This window comes from Myotis davidii, unplaced genomic scaffold (assembly GCF_000327345.1).
Source record: "Myotis davidii unplaced genomic scaffold, ASM32734v1 scaffold1798, whole genome shotgun sequence".
In the NCBI taxonomy this organism is placed as follows: Eukaryota; Metazoa; Chordata; class Mammalia; order Chiroptera; family Vespertilionidae; genus Myotis; species Myotis davidii.
In genome coordinates, this window is record NW_006288952.1 from 246487 (window position 1) to 269647 (window position 23161).

The window sequence follows — 23161 nt, forward strand, 5'->3', positions numbered from 1 at the left end:
ATCTTTCTTCTATCATTGACAGTCCCTCTAGGTTGTGGGCTGCTTGCCTGTGTTCCTGAGAAGCATCTACGGTACCAGTCTATAGAGTGTGTTTTCTTTAGTGAATTACCGGTATGTTTACCGGTAATAAACTTGCACTGTTTTATGTATATGTTTGATTACATACAGCCTTGTGACAGTTTTCCTGCATGTCATAAGCATTTGAATATAAATTAAAATGTTAAAATCAAATCTGATATTGTTTTACCTTTTATTTGGTGTGTGGAAGGTGTGCGGAAGAGGGGGTAGTCTTATACGGCGAGTATATAACAAACTCTGTATTTTGAGTGGAAATGTTAGGGGGTCGTCTTCTACGCCCAGTCGTCTTATACGCCGGCAAATACGGTAACACCTCACCTTTTTTAGTATAATTAGCTTTTCAAAACATAGCACCTTAAGGGGCACTGTATAAGCTGTGCCAGAAAGCCAGTTGCTTTTGGAATATTTCAATGGTAGCTTAGGCCAGATCTTTAAGATAAGAGCACCTGAAAAACCTATTTGTGGTAAGAGGCAAATAATAGATATTTAAGAGGTGGCTGTCCGACCTGCCATGATGAAGTTTTTCAGAGGGAATCCTGGGCTGTGCCAGATCAGTGTTAGCGGCCTGGGTGGGACATAAGAGGCTTTGTGAAGGAAGAGGGAACAGGTTTTTAAGGAGACAGTGGGAACTAAGTCATGGGGAGTCAGGAATTCAAGGTCCTATGTGGACGGTGAGAGTAGGGGTTGAGATGAAGTCAAAGTGGGACCCAGTGAACACAGAGAAGAGTGAGTTGGCTCAGGTGAAAATCTGCCCTGGCTTTGGTCAAAGGGGACATTCAAATCACTATTTTGCAGGGTTGTATTCACACGTTAGGTCATTAGTATGGAAAATCTACTGGAAACAGCGTGGGTTGGGTTAACATTGATAGCTAGGTTGATAGAGACTGAGATATGGTGCCCACCTGCCTCAGAAAAGGAGCAATGGCCTCTGCCAGCACTTCTGTCTGGGAAAAAGCTACCCCTACAGCTCTCACCCTGATGCCAGACAACTTAGCTCTTCCAGGTATGTCCCTGGTGCCTTTCAAGCTGCTGCCCCAGCAGTGGAGCTCAGAGGGAGTGAGCCCAACTTAGTCTCCGTGGGGGCCCTTTAAGAGGAATGCCTGAGACTCAGAGCAGCCCTTCATCTCCCTCAACCTCAATTATCGCTGGGTTTTACAGCTAGAATGTATGGGGGACTTCACATCAAGGCTTGGAGGTGAAGAATAAAAATTCCGAGGATTTCTCAGCAGCTGAGGTCCCCCGCTGAGTAGCAAGGGGTCCCAGCGCCACACCAGACCCCAAGCCCTGGGTTTCAGTAGCAGGAAGAGATTTCATCTTTATATCCTTAGTTGTAGGACTTATATTCAACTAGATTTTAGGTGGTTGTTCTGTAGTGTATTTGTAATTTTTATGTGGTTGTGGGAGAATGCAAGTACTGCATTCACCTACATGGCCATCTTGACCGGAAGACAATCATTACACATTTTTTACATTTAATGTATATGAGCCAGTTTTTTTCATAGCAAAGTGACTAATTAGGAAAAAACTTTAGCCAAGCCATAAAATGAGTTAACAGTTTTGATAAAGCTGTAAGAGGATAAGTGATGCCTGATTTCTAGTGTGTTACAATGTACTGATCATAAAGATATTGTTGTAATCTGCAGGGGGCAGTAAATTGTCTTAGTTCACTGTGAATTTAGTATAATTGAAGCACCCTAGAAACTAAGTGAATGTCTCACATAGAAACTGAACTTAATTCTTAAAAATGATAAATTTAGGTATATTTGCAGTATAATGTAAAATGTTTAATTTGTTGGACACCCTTTTGCTACGTCACTTGTAGGTAGAATGTAATTTTTTATTACCAGCTTGTCTCTATTTGTGTGTATCTCCCCATTCATTCATTATCTTGCTCCGCTCTTGATCTTTAAAACATATAAAAGATAAATTATAAGATATTAATATCCAAACCATAGTCTATCTGGGTTGGGCCAGTCATTTAAAATAATTTAAAAGAACTAGTCAGGATGCCAGTATAACATCATGTTTTTCCAGGGGATTCAACTGTAATTCTATACTTGATTTTAGCCAAAAAGCTGAGAAGTGATTATCTATAATTCTTTGTCTCTGTAACTTTTATCTGAGAATTCCCCTTGAGTAATTTTAATGACTTTTTTGTTGTTGTTGTTAAAGTTGAAAAAAATACTTTAGTCTGCTTTTCCTAAATAGTGTTAACATAGAGATTTTAAATAAATTGGTTTTGATGGTTTGGCCCTTAATTTATTTTGGGGGGATTATTTTGATAAAGGGCAATACATGTTAGCTTTGTTTGAAAGGCATTCATGGCTCACCATTTTAACAGTTTTCTATGGCTCTTTCACAGAATCCTGCTGCATCACGGAAGCTGGGAGTTCTGATGTTCCATTGACATCACAATGGAAAGTCTTGACCTGACCGGTAAGACCAACACTGCAGATGCCATTTTCCTTACTTACCTCAAGCAGCCAAGGACTACATCCCCTCAGAGCTGATCTCAACTTTTTCTTATCTGATGGATTCACTTTCCTTATTGATCAGGGAAGTGTGATAATTGTCTTTTTTTTTCCTTGTCAATTTCATTATATTTTTTAAAGTGACATTTTAATCTCCATGATCAAGTAAGTTAAATTTTTCTTTAAAATCATGAATTTATATAACGTAACTGTTTCAGAGTCTTTAATTTGTTTCTCCACAGTAATGTACTGTTGGTGAAAAATTGATTTATTTAAGCCCTGAATATCTAGAGGTTACTAACATATCTAAATACCAAATTGGTCTGTTCCCGAAAGCTATTTTTTGTATTGCCTTAGGCTGACAGTGTCAACGTATTATGGAAGTGTTCTTTTTTTTACCTATTAAAAACAATAGAGGTGTATATAACAACATTATGAAACTTTTAAGGATGAAAATCACACAATGAAGAAAAAGTTGAGATTGCAAAATACATACATGTGACAAATTATATCAAATTCATAAACTCACAAATACTACAACTGTCCTCTTGTAGATAAGTTATTTCAAAGTTGTTTCTTTAGGAAAAAATTTTTAATGGGGTAAAATATAGCAATAACATCTTAAGATTACTTTTAGTAGTGGTTACTTAATGCATTCAGTCTTCTCATTTGAGAATAAAATGTATGATTACTTTGTTGGTACCTAATACTTTATGGTGAATTGATGATTTATAAGACCGGGGAATTTGATGTAAATTTAAATGAACATATATAGAAAATATAGTTCCATTTTCAGGGGATGAACTTATTTTTTAATTATCATTATTAAAAACAAATCTTAAATATTTTCTGTTTTTAAGTATTTTTATTTGTTAGCTTATTAAATTTGTCTAGAATATCTGTGTTAGCTTCTTGTTTTAGTAACTATATGATTGAATGTTGATATGTGAGCATAAATATAAGTCCTCTGACACTTTCCTCTGAACATCATTGTATAGGATTATACACATAGTAAAAATGTATACAATTTAGCTTGAATGTGTATTTACTGGGATTTTTAATACCCAACAAAATCTTAATGCCAATGAGAAGATTGGGATTTAGTTACTTCTTCTTTTCTGTGCTATCCTTTAAGGCAAAATAAGTTAGAAAAACATATTCTGGATTTAAGAATGCCAGTTAGGATACAGTTGATTATGGTTTTACTGAATCAGTAAAATATACTATAGAATATTTGAATATTGATACTTAAATTTCAAACCAGGGAGTTTGAGTATAGTGAGGTTTAAAGAAAATTCAATTTTTATCAGTATTCTGAATTTGCTAAACATGAATACATATATGAAAAGTAAAGCAGGACACCATCTGACCTGTTTAGAAAACTAAATTGTTGTTCAGCATTAGTACAACAGACTTTACTTTTAATCTTTGATTTCTGAATGCTAATCAGATTATTTCAAGAAAAATACTTTTATTGACTAGCAGAAATTGACAGAAATTCAAGTTGCTGGTAACTTTAAGAAGATCAATTATCTAATACCATATGCTTCCAGCTTCCATAGATGTTCATCTTAAATGCAGTATTAATTAAGAAATAGAAAAGATATCATTCAAAATCAGGAATAATTTAGGAAACAAATCCTGGAAAATGTTTTGTGACAAAAGGATGCCAGGGTCCAATAAATCTAGAAGACATGCTATATGTCATTCAGCTTAGGCAAAGTTGTGTTTCATTATCCAAAGAGTTCCCAAATTTTAGTGATTCATAGCAGTGAACATTTCTCCCGTGTTTATGTTTCTGATGAGTCTGCTGCCACTCTGCTCCCTTGTCCTCTTTGTTCCTGGACCAAAGCTGAAGGAACAGCCTCTTTGGGATATACAAATATTGTGACAGAAGGAGAAGGGATGGTGGTAGAAATGGAGTCTCTTAAAACTGCTGCGTGTAAGTGGCACTACCTCTTATGTTTCCTTAGCCAAGGCATGTCACATGGGCAACCCTCATGTCATAGGGTAAGAATGGCCTTTTAAGAGAGATGTGATAAGGGAAAGTTGATAGGGGGGCATAGTGCATATCGTTACTATAATATCTAGTAATATAAATAATCTCATTTATAACTCTTCTAGAAAGAGTACACAGGTATATTTAGCTCCCAAGAAGTTCTGTAGTAAATGTGTCTGTTTAACATATAAAGGTATTTGACCATGAATCCTTTTGTTATTACATGGAATACTTTGACCTGTGATACACTATCTCTGACAAGTTTTAAGGAATGAGGAATTGATACAATTCAGTGTTTCTTGATGTTTTGAACATGAGGACTTTTTCCACCCTGTAGTGAAGGTTTCTTACATTACGGTTTTTATAAGTAGTTTTACAATGAATTAAAATTACTATAGACTGGACCATCCATAGTTTGCATCCAGGATTCTTATAACATTTTTCTTAGAATTTCTGTGCATTTTAGTATAAAATATGTTCTGTGCTTACTGGATATTCTGTATATACACATGTAATGTTGTATATATGAGTGTATACTCCTAGTTTTTTAAAATACCTTCTTTGGAAAGCTAAGTAAGTTAAGTTCATGCTAGATAATGTTTTCTTCATGCCTGTATCCCCAAAACCTAGAAACAGTGTCTGGCATATGGAAGTTGCTTAGTAAACGTTTGGTGAATTAGCACTACAAGTTTTTATATTTCATTAATCCTACATTCCATTGAACTTGGTGTTAATAAGCATCTCCTGCTCTACCTGGAAATAATTATTTTTTCCAGTCTGAGTTCAGAGAAAGGAATGTTATTCAAAAATAAATGTTTCTCTGTGTCTTTAAGTTTGCAGTTAGTCCTTTCGTCAATAAATATTAGTGGGTTTAAGAACTTAAAATGAGCAGCAGAAATTTCTGGGTATCTGTTGGCTCATTTGTAGTGTACCCTGTAGTGTGGCTCAGCTGGTTGGGTGTCATCCCATGCCCCAAAAGGTGGCTGTTTTGTTTCCTGGTCAGGCACATACTCAGGTTGCAGGCCAAATCCCAGTAGGGGGCATGCAGGAGGCAGCTAATTGATGTTTTGCGCTCTCGCATCCATGTTTCTCTCCCCCTTTATCTCTCTCTCTCTTTCTCTCTCTCTCAAGAAAAAAATACAAAACAATAAAAACCTTTTTTAAAAAAGCTACCACTAATTTAAAAAACAAAACAAAGTACCAGTGATGTGGTGAATCCTGTCCTAAGTATTTTCAGTTATGCCACACTAATTACAATAAAGAATTGCCAGATTAGAGAGAAGGTGTTAGGTGCATTCACATGCAGAGTAATATATGCCCACTTACCCATCCAGATACCACTTGGATGAACATGTACATGAAACTCTGAACTCTTCCTTCAAGATAGTTTTTAATTATCTATTTTCAGCATTATTAGAGTTACCAAGCCATCAATTAGGTGTATTACCCTTTATAATAAAAGTCTGATATGCAAATAGACCCAACAGCAGAATGACTGGTCTCTATGAGGCTCACTGAACACCAGGGGCCAGATGCTCAACACAGGAGCTGCCCCTTGGTGTTCAGTGCACTCCTACAGGGGGAGCACTGCTCAGCCACAAGCAGGGCTCATAGCTGGCGAGTACAGCAGCAGTGACGGGAGCCTCTCCTGCCTCTGCGGCAGTGCTATGGATGTCCTACTGACGGCTTAGGCCAGTGATGGCGAACCTTTTGAACAGTCTGGCAGCAGAGGCTCAGAGCAGGTGCCGTGTGTGTATGTGGGTCCCCTGGGGACCTGCCCTTAACAAAGAAAAATCAACCAAAAAAAGAGTTCGTGTGTCACCTCTGACAGGCGTGTTAGAGGTTCGCCATCACTGGCTTAGCCATCAGTCGGACATCCCCCGAGGGCTCCCGGACTGCGAGAGGGCGCTGGCTGGGCTGAGGGATCCCCCCACCCTCAGTAGATGAATTTCATGCACCGGGCCTCTAATATTATAAAAGAGACAATAGAGAAAAGTTTGAAATGAGCAACCCTTATCCCCTTTTTAAATAGAAACCTCTTTTTATAGCATTCAGTCAGTCCTGCCATTTGATGAAGCATACAGCTCATCTTTCAGTTCATTTGGTGAAGTGAAACCTTAAAGAATGATCAGATTTTCAGGCTGGAAAGTTTAGTTGTTCTTGTTAAAATGATGGGTGTTACTTTTCCTTATTATTAACTGAGTTTCACTTTTTAGAAAATGTAGATAAATTTTTCTAATAAGGCTGTTATTATATGTCTTATTAATGGTCAAGATGTCCCAGTTATGTCTCTTTTAAATGAGTTTTTCTTAATCATCAAAATCATAGAATTTTTTACCAGTTATTTCTGTTGTAATAAAATATTTCATACATTTGAGTTTATAATGTGGCTGTCGGGAAGTAGTTTAGAACTTTTACTTTGGAATGCTGATAAACACCCTTATTCTTGCCTCTAAATTGTCAGCTGTGTAATGCTCACTATTGCTCCCTTGAGATTAATATGTATAGGCAGAAACTTAAAGGTTTTCTTGTAGAAAATTTACGTGGATTACCTTTTTTTTAATTTTATTTCTTGAGCTGTCACTTTATCTCAGAAGCATGGGCTTTGGAATCAGATGGACCCAAGATAAGACTAAATCTAACTCAGCTGTTTACTGACATGGGACTTGGGAAAATTACTTAGCTTCATTGTGCAATGGAATGAATACCAACCATGTAAGATTGTTATGAGGATTAAAAGGGCTGGAGGGTGCAATGCCAACCCAGCACATGGCAGGGCTACTAAGAAATGTGATTGTTCTCAAAAATAACTGTAGGTCAGAAGTGACATTTTTTGCTGCTTAACTGTTCCTTGAAATTGACTTTTGAAGCATTTATTGTCTCTCTTTACAAGGGAAATGTTTGGCTTCAAATTGTACATCTTTATGTGGGAAGTTGAATTGAATTCAGGATGGATTTGCTTTAAATCATTAGGGAATAATAACATTTACTTTTTATATTACTAGATATCTTAAAATATCTCCTACACAACCATAAGTGTAGAAGTTTGGTTTTAATTATATTTTCCCCAGTTAATTTTGCAAGTTTACTGAAACCCAATCAAAGCTCTAGTTCATGAAAATATTAGGAGATAAGCCATTTATTATTCAGTGGATTATAGTTATTTTAGCAACATTATTGCTTAATACAGTTAGTATTAACAAACTTATCACCCCAAACTAATAAATTATCCTATATTATAAAAGGCCAGGGGCTAAGTGTAATGACTGGAACGACCGTTCAATCAGTCACCATGAGGTGCATTGACCACCTCTCGGTCCCTTCCGCCCCTGGCCTGCAAGCAGTGACTCGCACCGAGGGGGCGGGGTGGCTCATGGCTCACCCACACATGATTTCATGTGCTGGGCCTCGAGTTTAAGTATAACAGAAAATTCTTATAATCAAAGACTATCATTGTTGTAACAAAGCAGGGAACTTGTATTAATGAATTTTAAAGTAGGAGAGTTATTTTCATAAATTGATGATCTCAACTTGACAGCTATAAAAATTAAAAGAATTAACAACTGATTCTAGTTTATTCATAAACTAGAAAAGTTGTATTTCCCTTCATGTTAGGTCAGTGGTTTAGCATTCCACAATTAATTGATCCTAGAGAAAAATGTATTTTTGTACACCTGCAGAAAATGCTACCTCAGTGGAAGGAAGTATTTACTTTCTAAAAATGTTCATGCACTACAGCTTGTTTTTTTGTCCCTAGTGTCAGTAACTCTTGTTTATCAAATTTGAATATCTCTCTATAATCAATATTTTTAAACGGGTTTAAAGATGATTTAGTATCCTCTATGTGAGTACCTTGTTTCTTTCTAAAAGTTGCTCTATGAGTTAGCATGAGTCTGTTATGTGTTTGTGGTTTTATAGAAATTTTGCCTTTTCCTAGTTGAATATGTGAACATTCTAACCATAACAAATATAGATTTTATATGCTTAAGTTATATATTTTTAGTTATTGGCATATATTGAAACCAGAACCCCGGTGAGGAGGTTCCTCATCCTGGCCTGCACCCTTTTGTAGTCCAGGAGCCCCCGGGGGATGTCCAACTAACATGGAGGTGGGTGAGGCTCTCGCCACCTCAGCTGTGTTCTCCAGGCATGAGCCCTGCTTGTGGTTGAGTGGTGCTCCCCCTGTGGGAGCACACTGACCACCAGGGGGCAGCTCCTGCGCTGAGCGTCTGCCCCCTGGTGGTCAATGTGCTTCATAGAGACCGGTCATTCCGCTGTTCAGTCAATTTTCCTATTAGCCTTTTATTATATAGGATTCTAAACTATTCTTGACCACTTGTAAGAGTGTTTGTACTCTTTCTTCAGCTCTATTCTATTCCCTTTTAGAATCTGAGATTCCTGTAGTATTCTCACAGGAAAATTTTTTTGTGTAAAGATAATTTATTTTCTGTTTTTCTATGTTTACCTAGTAAACTTTTACTAGAACTACTATTTGCAATGTGTTAGACACTATATCAGGGTCATGATATAAGAGAAGGCAAAATCCATGCAGAGAAGGAGAGACAAAAGTGATTAAGAGTTCTGAGGAAGATCTTAAATCCCATGTACGAGTATCAAGGAAGACTACAAGTCTGAGAGGGAGAATAAACCCCATTGCCATTTGGATAGAATATATGTAAAGATAAAATGGGAAACTAGTGGAAAGCCAGTTGTAAGAGGGCCTTGAATGTCAGAATGAGTTTATATTATTATAAAGTTAGATGAACCACTGAGAATTTCTAAGCAGACTATATAGATGGGAGGGATGGATTGGAAAGGTAAAGAGGCAGGCATGGGAACTATTGATTTGGAGGCTTTAGGAATTCTAGGTAAGAAGTTATGAAGGTTAAACACTATATCTCAAGATACTTGGTTTGAGGAATCCAACTCACAAAATCAAGTAAGTCTTTTCCCAACTCTCAGGGCAAAAATTATTATTTTTAATTTACCTTCATTGTTGAAAGTATTACAGATGATCCCCTTTTTCCCCTATTGACCCCTTCTAGCCTGCACCTGCTCCCCACCTCAAGCCTTCACCACCATATTGTCTGTGACCATGGGTTATGTATATCCTATCTAATAAAGAGAGAATATGCTAATTTACCCTCACACTGTCACAAAGATGGCGGTGCCCACAGCCAATAAGGAGGAAATATGATAATTGACTGCCCCGCCCTCAAAGATGGTGGCACCCACAGCCAATAAGGAGGAAATATGATAATTGACTGCCACGCCCTTAAATATGGCGGCATCCACAGCCACAAGATGCTGGCTCCCAGTCCCCTCAGCCCCATTGGGTGGCAGGCGTGCGGCAAGGCCAGGCTCGCTCCCCTTCCCCCGGCGGGCCTAGCCTTGCCACGCGCCTGCCTCAGGAGTACCCAGTCCCCTCAGCACCCCAGCTGCCCAGAGCTGGCCCGAGGTGCAGGCAAGCCTCAGATGGCAGCTGCCCAGCTAACGCCTGAAGTTCAGGCAAGCCTCAGATGGCAGCTGCCCAGCCACCCAGGGCCACCTGAGGCTCAGGTAACCAGGGCCGGCCGAGGCTTGCGCTGCCAGCAGTGGCAGCAGCAGAGGTGTTTGGGGCTTCAGCAGCAGAGGTGTGATGGGGGTTTGCCTTTCCCTGATCGCCAGCTCACCTTCCACACCTGAGGGCTCCATGTGGGATACCCCGCTCCCCTCCAGTGCATGAATTTTCTTGCACTGGGCCTCTAGTATGCATATAAGTTCTTTGGTTAATCTCTTTCCACCCACCCCCACCTTCTCTCTGAGATTTGACAGTACAGTATGTTCCATGCTCCTGTCTCTGGTTAATCAGATTACAATATGAGTGAGATCATGTGATACTTGTCTTTTCCTGGCTGGCTTATTTTACTCAGCATAATACTCTCCAAGTCCCTCCATGCTGTCTCAGAGGGTAGGAGATTCTTCTTTTTTACTGCTGCATAGTATTCCGTGATGTAAATATACCACAACTTTTTATCCACTCATCTAATGATGGGCACTTGGGCTGTTTCCAGATATTAACTATTATGAATTGTGCTGCTATGAACATAGGGGTGCATGTATTCTTTCTGATTTCTGTTTTGTGTTTCTTAAGATACATTCTTAGAAGAGGGATCACTGGTTTAAATGGAAGTTACATATTTAATTTTTTGAGGAAACTCTGTACTGTTTGCCACAGTAGCTGCACCAGTATGCATTCCCATCAGCAGTGTACTAATGTTCCCTTTTCTCCACATCCTTGTCAGCACTCTTCATTCGTTGATTTATTGATGGTAGTCAATCTGATAGGTGTGAGGTGATACCTCACTGTCATTTTAATTTGCACCTTTAATGATTAGTGACTTCGAGCATTTTTTCATATGTTTCTTAGCCTTCTGTATGTCTACTTTGGAGAAGTGTCTATTTAGGCCCATTTTTTTGTTTGGATTGTTTGTCTTCCTTCTGTTAAGTTGTATGATTTCCTTATATATTTTCGATATTAAAACCCTTTATCAGATGTATCATTGCCAAATATGTTCTTCTGTACAGTGGGCTCCCTTTTCCTTTTGTTGGTGGTTTCTTTTGCCATACAAAAACTTACTATTTTGATGTTGTCCAATTTGTTTTTTGTCTCCTTAGTTTCCTTTGCCCTAGGAGATGTATCTGCAAACATAATGCTATGAGAGATGTATGAGACTTTTGCTGCTTATGGTTTCTTCTACGATTTTTATGGTTTCATGGCTTACATTTAACTTAAGTATTATCCATTTTGAGTTTATTCTTGTGTATGGTGTAAATTGGTGGCCTAATTTTATTTTATTTTATTTTTGCATGTATCTGTCCCATTTACCCAATACCATTTGTTGAAGAGACTGTCTTGATTCCATTGTATGCTCTTTCTTTGTCAAATATTAATTGAGTGTAATGGTGTGGGGTCGATATCTGATGTCTTTTTTCTGTACCATTGATCTATATGCCTATTCCTGTGCCAGTCCCAGGCTGTTTTGATTACAATGGGTTTGTAGTATAACTTGATATCTGGTATTGTGACCCCTCTAACATTTTTCTTCTTTTTCAAGATTGTTGCGTCGATTTGTGGCAATATAAATTTTTTTGTTCCATACAAATTTGTGGAGTATTTGTTCTAGATCTGTGAAATATGCCATAGGTATTTTAATAGTGATTGCATTGAATCTATAGATTGCTCTGGGTAATATGTACATTTTAATTATGTTAATTCTACCAATCCATGAACATGGTATATTCTCCCACTTGTTTATATTTGCTTTTGTCTCTTTTTTCACTGTCCTGTAGTTTTCTGAGTACAGGTCTTTTACCTCCTTGATAAAGTTTACTCCTAAGTACCTTAATTTTTTTGTTGCTTCGTCAATGGGATTGTTTTTTCGCTTTCACTTTCTGAGAATTCATCATTGGTGTATAAAAATACCAATGATTTCTGTGTGTTGATTTTATCTCCTGCCACATTGCTGAATTCATTTATTAAATTTAGTAGTTTTATTGTTGGAGTATTTAGGGTTTTCTATGTACAATATCATGTCATCTCTGAATAATGGATGCCTTTTCTGTTTTTTTTTCTTGTCTGATGGTTGTGCCAAATACTTCCAGTACTATCTATATATAATATGAAAGCCTAAGTGCCCATTCTACTTTTCAACTGTTTGACCAGTAGCTATGATGCACACTGATCACCAAGGGGCAGACGCTCAACGCACAAGCATGGAAACATGGAAGAGACTGATGAATCTCAGAGGGAAGGGTGGAGAGTAGGAAGAGATTAACCAAGATCTTATATGCATACTAGAAGCCCAATGCACACATTCGTGCACCTGTGTTGTCCCTTGGCCTGGCCTGTGGGTATTGGGCCGAAACCAGCAGTCCAACATTCTGAGGGGTCCTGGATTGCGTGAGGGCACAGGCCAGGCCAAGGGACCTCACCAGTGCACGAATCCATGCACTGGGCCTCTAGGGTTGAATAAAAGTAGTGAAAGTGGACATCCCTATCTTGTTCCTGTTCTTAGAGGAAATGGTTTTAGTTTTTGTCCATTATGATTTGGTTGTAGGTTTGTCATATATGGCTTTGATTATGTTGAGGTAGGATCCCTCTATTCCCAGTTTTTATCGAAAATGGTGTTGGTATTTATTGAATGCTTTTTCTGCATCTATTGATATGATCATGTGATTTGTCTTCCAATTTGTTTATGTGATGTATAGCATTTATTGATTTGCATATAATGTCATTTTCTCATCCTTACATCCCCAGAATAATACTATTTGGTCATGGTGTATGATCTTCTAATGTAATACTGGATCAGATTTGCTAGAATTTTGTTGAGGATTTCAGCATCTATGTTCATCAGAGATATTGGCCTGTAATTCTCTTTCTTTGTAGTATCTCTAACTAGTTTTGGACTTGGGATAATGCTGGCCTCATAAAAAGAGCTTGGAAGTGTTCCTTCCTCTTGGGTTTTTTGGAATAGTTTGAGGTCACGGCAAAAATTATTACTCAGTTTTAAGGATTTCTTCATTGAAGATTTTCTCAAATACTTGACACCTACTAACTTATTATTTAGCCTGTGTGTGTCTGTGTCTATGAGTATTTAGTGACTATAAATGTAGCTTTCACTGTTTCTCAAAGAATACAAATCCTGTCCTGTCACCTGAACCAAATTACTAATCTATAGAACTTGGCAATAGACTGAACTTATGGTAGGGGTGAAGAAGGTATCATAAGAAGAAAGAAAGCAATGGGAGATGTTGAAAAAGAAGTTATAGGATTTACATTTAAATGTATGTATTTAGATAACACTCCATCCAGAAGTAGAGAAATAGTAATACATAAAAACTGATTTGTGGGTGGGGGAGATGAAGTTTGGGATGATTGGATTTGAAAAGCAGAGAAGATCTTCATGTGATTATGTATATGATGTAGTAAATGTGATGTGAGTTTGGAAGAGATTCAGGCTGTGAGTATAGGTATAGCTTGAGAGGTAGAAATGAAATTGTTTTTTAAAGAATAGTTTATTGTTTTGTTTTTTTTTAGAGAGAGGAAGGGAGAGGAAAAGAGAGAGAGAGAGATATTCATGTGAGAGTGTAACATCGATCCAATGCCTTCTGTACCCTCTGACCAGAATTAAACCAGCAACCTTTTGGTGCACAAGACAATGCCCAACTAACTGAGTCACATTGGCTTGGGCTAAAGCTGAATTTTTGAAAATTGGTGAAAGAAAATGTGGCTAAGAAGAACTTTTGAAAACATCTACTTATTCTTTGACAATCAGATCTGTGGTGGGAAAATCAAGGTAGTATAGGACCGAGGAACATGGTGACGAGTTTTCAATAGAAATGTTGAAAAATTTAGATACATCTAAATGCCTAAAGAAAGTGTTTGGGTTACATGATCCTGGGGTCTTTTGGAGTAAGCAGTTTTTGTACAGTGGTCTCGGCAGAAGCCGTGTTATATAATGATTTCAGTATTTCCCCTTTTACTACCAAGTTTTATTTTTTTTCTCTTTAGCTGAAACTGTATGTTGAGACCCTGTCTTCATAGAGTAATCTGGAATGATTTAAAATCTACTCCCTGGGAGCATGAAATTCATCTTCTTTAAGTGTAGCTTTAATATTCTTTTCATTAAATATGTAGTTGTAGACTGTTTAAAATAAAACTTTACAGATGCTAATATCATTTTCTCAAATGCCATCAGCAAACATACTTTCTAAATGCCTCAATTATTATGTATATTCTAATTGGCATTACAGAGGGATAATTAATGATTCCCTGTCATTGCCAGTTCTTCTTTTATACTCAGTACAGTCAAACTTTAAATAGGTCTATTGCCTTAATAAAGATCGTTTAGAATAGCCGTGGGCAAACTATGGCCCGCGGGCTGGATCTGGCCCGTTTGAAATGAATAAAACTAAAAAAAAAGACTGTACCCTTTTATGTAATGATGTTTACTTTGAATTTATATTAGTTCACACAAACACTCCATCCATGGTTTTGTTCCGGCCCTCCGGTCCAGTTTAAGAACCCATTGTGGCACTCGAGTCAAATTTTGCCCACCCCGGTTTAGAAAGTTCTTTGGAGCAGTAGGGCCCCCTGCATATACAAATTCTAGGATAGAATCAGATACAATCAGATATGACCCCTGTGCAGAGAGTAATAGTTTTGAGTATACAAGACTCACCCTAAGTAGTAGTAATGATTATAACAGTGGTTCTCAACCTGTGGGTCGCAACCCCTTTGGCGGTCGAACGACCCTTTCACAGGGTCACCTAAGACCATCCTGCATATCAGATATTTACATTACGATTCATAACAGTAGCAACATTACAATTGTGAAGTAGCAACAAAAATAATTTTATGGTTCGGTCACAACATGAGGAACTGTATTTAAAGGACCAGAAGCTTGAGAACCACTGGATTATAATGATAGACCTTCAACTGTTATTTTTGCATTTTATGTGCTAATATCTCTGTGCCTGTGTGTTTGCATTTTTTTCCTTAATCTCCACAGTGTCCTTTATACGTAAGTATTATTATTCCCATTTCATACATGAAAGAACTGAGGCTAAAAACATTATAAATCGTCTCAGCTTCTTGGCTAACTAAGAACAGATCCAAGATTCAAATCACCCCTTTTTGACTTTCAAAGACTATGTTCTCAACATGGCCCATGCAATTTTATGATGTATTTGAAATTTGAGCTTTATACCCTTGATAGCAACTGTTCACCCCAGTTTGGAAGCTTGGTGCCTCATTACTTTCTTATCCTTTTCCTCCAACTAGGGAACAATAGATTACTTTCATTTGCTTACACATGTTGCCATTTGTAATATAGTGGGGCCTTGACTTACGAGTGTCCTAACGAGTTTTTTGAGATACCAGTCATCTCTTGGCCAATTTTTTGCTTTGAGTTGCGAGCTAAAATTTGGGTTACGAGCCAGCTTCAAATACCCCACCGCTGGTTGGTGCAGCGAACGTCACAGTGAACACCACAACATCAGCCCAGCATCACGTGTCTCACTCATTCACTTTTTGATTTGACATACGAGTAATTTGAGTTACTAGCTCCGTCACGGGATGAATTAAACTTGTAAGTCAAGGCCCCACTGTAGTTGATTGTCAGATGCTTTTCTGTATATTCAGTACTATCCTATCTAATAAAAGAGTAATATGCAAATTAACTATCACTACAACACAAAGATGGCGGTGCCCATAGCCACAAGATGGAGGCGCCCAGTCCTCTCAGCTCTGCTGGAATCCTCCAGTCCTGGGGGGTGGCCACTGAGATCAGGGCCTGTTTGGCCATTGTGGCGGTGACCCGGGAGCGATCAAGCGGGCCCCACAGACAGCAGAGAACCACAGGGAGCAGGCCTAAGCTAGCATCAGAACATCCCCTGAGGACTCCCGGATTGGAGAGGGTGCAGGTCAGGCTGAGGGACTCCCCACCCCACCTCTCCACCCCCTGAGTACAAATTTTGTGCATTGGGCCATATATTTCATATCAACTCTATGAAAAGTAGATATATTTCCCCCTTATATTTCATTATGCAGCTTTAAACATAGCATTACACACTTACATACTCATTACCTAGATTCAGCCATTAACATTTTGCTATATTTATTTTATTACATATCTATAATCCACCCATTGTCATTTCATTTTCTTATGCATTCGGAAGTAAATTAAAGACATCATGAAACTTGCTCTAAATAGTTAGCATGTATATTATTGACTCAAGTTCAATATTTATATATTTAAGTTTTTTATATAAAATTCACATTTAGTGTAATATACAATCTTAAATGTATATTCTCCAGAGTTTTGATAAATGCATACACCTGTGTAACCTAAATACCTATCAACATAATAAAACATGACTATTGGTAGGTGTTTCCTTTTATTCTCCTTTGTAGATGAGGAAACTGAAGCACACAGAAGTTAACTAATAATCTGCCTAAGGTCGCACTGTTAGCAAGTGACAGAATATGACATCAAACTCTGGAAATTTGGCTGCAGGGTTTGGTGATCATCACTACACCACTATACTGCTGATGGGTTGTCCTCTCATGTTCGGTATCCCTGTACATTCACGTATAAAATATAATTTTTATTTTAACACAAGTGTGTAGACACAGAAGTAACACACTTAGGATTAGTGAGAGTAGAAATGCTGTTCTAGACATGCATTGGTTCCTTGCAAGAGGTTTATGGCAAGAGAAACTTAGAAGGAAGGAAGTTCCCTTCATTGAAATAGTAGGGTGGACCTCTGTATAATAACTCTGTCTTACCTGGCATCCTTGATTAATGTTTCCACATATAAATTGACAGGTTCCTAATGAGAATACTGAGGCTCAGAAAAATCCTAAAGTGCCATTTGAACAATAAGGGTAGCTGACGTCCAGTATAATTCTTTATGAAGCATATTTTAGTCTATTAATAGAAAACTGTTCATCTATGTTCGGTATATATAGTACCCTGATACCTCAGTCTCCAAAATAATAGAATTAATCAATTTGGAATTTATAGTTAAGAAATTTGCCGAAACCGGTTTGGCTCAGTGGATAGAGCGTCGGCCTGAGGACTGAAGGGTCCCAGATTCGATTCCGGTCAAGGGCATGTACCTGGGTTGCGGGCACATCCCCAGTGGGAGATGTGCAGGAGGCAGCTGATCGATGTTTCTCTCTCATCGATGTTTCTAACTCTCTATCTCTCTCCCTTCCTCTCTGTAAAAAGTCAATAAAATATATTTAAAAAAAATTTGTAAAGTTTTTAACAAAGAAACTAAGTGTAATTCTTTGGCATAAAATATAAATAAGGATTTGAATACATTATAATAAATTTGATTTCTGGTTTGTAATACTTAGGTGAGTCTTTCCTATGAAAAGAAATTGTGTCTCTTTCCTGAATTGTGCTCATACCATAAGCCAAATCTTAAAAGTTGGCCAGTGCTCTCTGTTCACTCTTCAAATAAGGAAAAGTCAGCTATCACATGTTTTAAAACCTTAAGTTTTGTTCAAAAAGCATTTACAAAAATAAATCAAAGCATTTAGTTAGGAAATCCTAGCCAATCACTAGAGGGCAGAGCAGTACCATACTTTAGTCCTTATTTGAAAATTACTGGTTTAAAAATTGCTGAACATGGGAAAATATATTGATGCACTCTCGAATTGAAATTTCTTTGTATTCTTATTGTCTTGTGTGAAATCCAATAGCATGCTTACACTTATATTAAAGGAGTTTTTCTGGCAGTTACATTGATTGTTTCCATAAAGACATGATTATTTAGACAAGTGTAAGTATTCCTTAAAAGAATACTAATGCTTACAAAGGGTGGTGCATTAAATCATTTCTACTCTATGTACTACCCTGAAATTGAATTGCAGTATAGACTTTAGGTGAGACATTATGAAAGAACAAGTTTGAGAAGTTTATTAGTATTTAAATATAAGAATTTATTGAAATATGCAGATTTTTGATCTTTCAGCTGAAATTTGTTGAATCATTAAGACTTTACAAAGTTGTAAAATCAATGAACAAACTCTAGCGCCCTTTTTAATGTTAAAATTTTGTCAAGTGGATGTTCACCTAATTTCAGTTCTGTTTAAAAACTTCTGTCATTCTAAGATACTTTTATTCTGACTCATTTTTTTTCTGATGAATTTTAAAAGTAATTGAAGCCCTGAGGTAATAAAGTAGTTAATAACCTGAGTATTTCAGTGTCCCCAAAGATAGAAAATTTTATCTTGACAGTGTAGTTTGAATTTTATTTCATAAAACAGCTTGGATTATATATGATTCATTTCCAGTAAAGAAAACGTAGGATACCAGACAAAGCACTGGGTTTTGGAATCAGATTTGGGGTCCCAGTTGTTATGTGCTTACTTGTGACCTTGGGCAAGTCACACTACCTCTCTGAAGTAAGAGTTGGGAAAATGCTTTCTTTCTTCCAGCTGGGTTGTTTTGAGGATTGTGTTTGTGCGTGGGTGTATGCATCTCCAAAGACAAGACTTTTAATAAAGGTGCCTTTTAATAAAGATAAAAGCTCAGAAAAACCTTAGAAATAATTGAGAAATGGTTGATGATATCATACATTTTAGAAACTCGAGGGCACCTGTTACATGAGTAAATATACCAGAAATGTGGTTTCCAAACCCAAACCCCAGTTTAGATTGCTGACTTTCTCCTTGTCTCTGAATGTCTTTGGCTGCCTAATCTCTCTGTAACCCCCACTTCTTTGCCTCTTATTCTTTATTTTACCCTCTGTTTATTTCCATGTTCCCTCTCTCTGTGTTTCTCCTGACTGTCTTTGGTCTCTCTCTGTGTTTTTCTTGACCCAGGCACCCTCAGGAAGACCCCAAGCCTCTAGCGGTACCTGGTATCATCTCCAGCATGTTTATAGATGTGGAGGATTCACTGGGATATTGACAAATACCAGAAGCGAACTGTACCACTGTAGTAAGTCAATAAGCCTTTATTAAGTGACTACTGTTGGTGGTGCTTTGGGAAAAAAGAAGTTAGGGTATAGCTCAGAAGAAATAAACTTGTAAACTCTTCTCAGTGATTCTTGCCAGATGGTCACACATACAAATGAAAACAACAAAATAAAAAGCTGACAAATAAGAGAGATGAGGAAAGAGAGGGTGGGAGCGAGTAAATTTCTTTGGGGCTTCCAAAGCCTCCTCACTTGCCTGAGTGAATTCCTGAATGGGGGGAGGGTAGTGAAATGAGAGTGCTAAATTTTAGCCTGCCAACAGCTAACTTCTTAACCTTTCAGGCTTAGAGAAAGTCAAGTTATGAAAAGTATAGCCAAGTTGAGACTTTCCATAAACATAATTAGTATCTTTTGCCAACATTAATATTTATAGAGTTTAAGGGTAAATTGTGATTGTGAAGTAGTAAAGAGGTGTAGTATGAAATAAAATTAATACAAACTATTATAATACAATCTATGGATACATTTTACGTGCCAAGATGAATTAAAATAATGAATTGTAGTATAACAATTTAGTTTTGTTTTGTGATGGAAATTTATTTTTGCTATTGTATTTTAGACAGTCCTACCTACAGTTGTACCATGGTTTTCAGAGTTGGATATGGTTTGAATCTTATCTCTGCTAGCTGTGTAAGGGTATTCTACATAACAACACAATCTTGGTTTCCTCATATGAAAATATTTATCTTAGAGTTGTTGTGTGATTTAAAGAGAGAATTTTATAAAGTCCTGAGTGCATGCTGGGTACTTGTTATTTGCAGATAATTAAAAAGTACCTTTTAAAATAGCTTGTTAAATGCAGGTGTTATTTCTGAGAGCTTTTAAAAAATAGAAGTAAGCCTCATAGTATTTAGAAAATGCTATGTGTATACAGGGCATATGAATAACATGTGAATAAGATATAAAGAATAGTTATAACATGAATAACTGAATATTTACCACTAACTGCCTGGCCCAGATTTCATCACCTTCCTTAAGTTAACTCATCCCCAACCCTGAAGGATGAGGTAACTCTTTCCTTCTTTATCCTTATATTTTTTTTACATATTTACATTAAATTTTGCTTGTTTTTGAATTTTACATAAATAATAAATACTGTATGTTTTCTCTGTCACACCTATTTTCGCTGCTCAACATCATTATTTTTCTTAAATTTTATTTTTACTTATGCTTGGCATACAATCTATTAATTTTGTGTATACCACATAGTATGTCAGTACTTATATGCCTTACAAAGTGATCACCACAATAAGCCTAGTAACCATCTGTCACCATATAAAGTTTTTATGATATTGTTACCTGTATTCCTTATGGTGTACATTACCTCCCCCTGACTTCTTTTTTAACTAGAAGTTTGTACTTTTTAATCCCCTTCCTTTTTTACTACCCATTCCCTTATCCTTCTCTCCTGTGGCAAATATCAGTTTGTTCTCAGTATCTGTTTCTTTTTGTTCATTTGTTTTGTTTTTAGATTCTACATATAAATGAAATTATATGATATTTGTCTTTCTCTGTCCTACATATTTTAGTTAACGTAAACTCTCTAGATACATTTATGTTGTTGCAAATGGCAAGAGGCGATTATCTCTGTGGTTTTGATTTGCATTTCCCTGCTGATTAGTGATGTTAGCATATTTTTGTATGTCTGTGGGCTATCTGTATGCCTTCTTTGGTAAAATACCTGTTCAGGTCCTCTGCCCATTTTTTAATTGGATTTTTTAAAATGTTGAGTTGTAGGAGATTGTCATATATTTTGAATATTAACCCATTATTGGATATATCATTTGCAAATATCTCCTTCCATTCAGGAGGTTGCTTTTTTGTCTTGCCAATGATTTCCTACACTGTGCAAAAGCTTTTTGGTTTGATGTAGTCCCATTTGTTTATTTTTCCTTTTGTTGCCTTTGCTGAGGAGATACATTTTTTAAAAAATATTGCTAAGTGATGTCAAAGAGATCCTGCCTATGGTTTATTCTAGAAGTTCAGTGGTTTCAGCTCTTACATTTAAGTCTTTCATTCATTTTGATGTAAGAAAGTGGTATACTTTAATTTTTTTGCACATATCTTCCCAGTTTTCCTAGCACCACTTATTGAAGAGGAAACTGTCTTTTCTCCATTGTATATTTTGACTAGAGGCCTGGTGCAGGAATTCATGCATGGGTGGGGTCCACTGGCTCACCCTGGTGGGGGCCCATTGGGCTGGGCTGGCAGGGGTAGGGGCCGTGGGAGGTTGCCTGGCCCTGATTGAACCGGGGAGGGATTGCAGTCAAGGACAGGGCAGGCCAATAGAGGGGCCACGGGCAGTTGGCCAGCTGGCCCTTACCCCGATCAGGGTGTTGCGAGCCGGGCTGGCCAGGGTCAGGGGGTCTGATTGGGGCCGGGATTAGGCTGGTTGGCTGCTGCATTGCGTGTCATAGCCAGCGGTCATTCTGGTCGTTCCATTATTCCAGTCGATGGGTTTTTATATATATAGACTAGAGGCCTGGTGCATGAAATTCATGCACTGGGGAGGGGTGGGGTTTCCCTCTGCCCAGCCTGCACCCTCTCCAATCTGAGACGCCTTGAGGGAGGCCCGACGGCCTGGTTAGAGCAGTGGGACATCCCTCTCACAATCCAGGACTGCTGGCTCCCAACCGCTCCCCTGTCTGCCTGCCTGATTGCCCCTAACTGCTTTTGCCTGCCGGCCTGATCCCCCCCCTAACTGCTCCCCTGCCCGCCCAATTGCCCCCAACTGCCCTCCCCTGCTGGCCTGGTCGCCCCCAACTGCCCTCCCCTGCAGGCCTGGTCGCCCCCAACTGCCCTCCCCTGCAGGCCTGGTCGCCCCCAACTGCCCTCCCCTGCAGGCCTGGTCGCCCCCAACTGCCCTCCCCTGCAGGCCTGGTCGCCCCCAACTGCCCTCCCCTGCCGGCCTGGTCGCCCCCCACTGCCCTCCCCTGCAGTCCTGGTCTCCCCTAACTGCCCTCCCCTGCCTGCCATCTTGTGGTGGCCATGTTGTGGCTACATGGGGGTGGCCATCTTTGACCATATGGGGGACGGCCATCTTGTGTGTTCGAGTGATGGCCAATTTGTATACTGGTCATGAATAATTAGCATATCTGGGCTAATCAGCATATCTCTCTCTTATTATCTAGGACTAGAGGCCCGGTGCACAAAAATTTGTGCTCTTGGGGGGGGGGCGTCCCTCAGCCTGGCCTGTGCCCTCTCACAGACTGGGACCCCTCAGGAGATAACTCCCTGCTGGCTTAGGCCTGCTCCCGGGTGGCAGAGTGCAGGCCCAGTCCCTAGGTGCAGCCCCTGGTCGGGCTCAGAGCAGGGCTGATTGGGGAGTTGGGGAACTGCCCCCTGTCATGCACAGAGCAGGACGGATTGGGAGGTTGCGATGCCACCATCAGTCACGCTCAGGGTAGGGCCGATTGGGGGGTTGGGGCACTGACCCTGTCACACTCAAGGCAGGGTCGATGGGGAGGTTGCGGCACCACCCCATCAGGCACAGAGCAGGGCCAATCAGGGGGTTGGGCCGCTGCCCCCTGTCATGCACAGAGTAGTTCCCATCAGTGGGGTTGGGGCTCCTTACCTTGTCATGCACAGAGCAGGGCCAATCAGGGGGTTGGGGCACTGCCCCCTGTCAGGCACAGAGCAGGGTCAATCAGGGGGTTGGGGAGCTCCCCGCTTTCACACACAGAGCAGGGCCCATCAGGGGGTTGAGGAGCTCCCCTCTGTCACTCACAGAGTAGGGCCGATAGGGGAGTTGGGGCACCGTCCCCTGTCACACACAGAGCAGGGCGGACAGGGGGTTGGGGCGCCACCCTCTATCACCCACAGAGCAGAGCCGACCGGAGGTTGGGGTGCCGCCACTCTCACACTCAGGGCAGGGCTGGTGGGGAGTTTATGGCTCTAACCTGCCACACACAGAGCAGGGCCTTCGGAGTGGGGCGGTTGGGGAGCCTCACCCTGTCATACACAGAGCCGCAGGGCGATCAGGGGGTTGGGGAACTCTCCCCTGTCACGCACAGAGCAGGGCTGATCAGGAGTTTGGGACGTCTTCCCCTGTCACGAACAGAGCAGGGCAGATAGGGAG

At 39.3% G+C, this 23161-nt stretch overlaps 1 protein-coding gene across 3 annotated transcripts in view; it reads left to right on the top strand.

The window, feature by feature from the left end:
• The window catches only part of BBX (bobby sox homolog (Drosophila)), a 288627-nt gene that overhangs the window by 108219 nt on the left and 157247 nt on the right, over positions 1-23161 (top strand). For 2 of the 3 annotated variants that reach the window (XM_006761160.2, XM_015562274.1), the window contains exon 3: positions 2441-2514. The gene's annotated coding sequence lies outside the window, so the exon portion shown is untranslated. Of the gene's footprint in view, positions 1-2440; positions 2515-18928; positions 19047-23161 lie in introns of all 3 variants that reach the window. The other variant, XM_015562273.1, reaches the window with a different exon arrangement.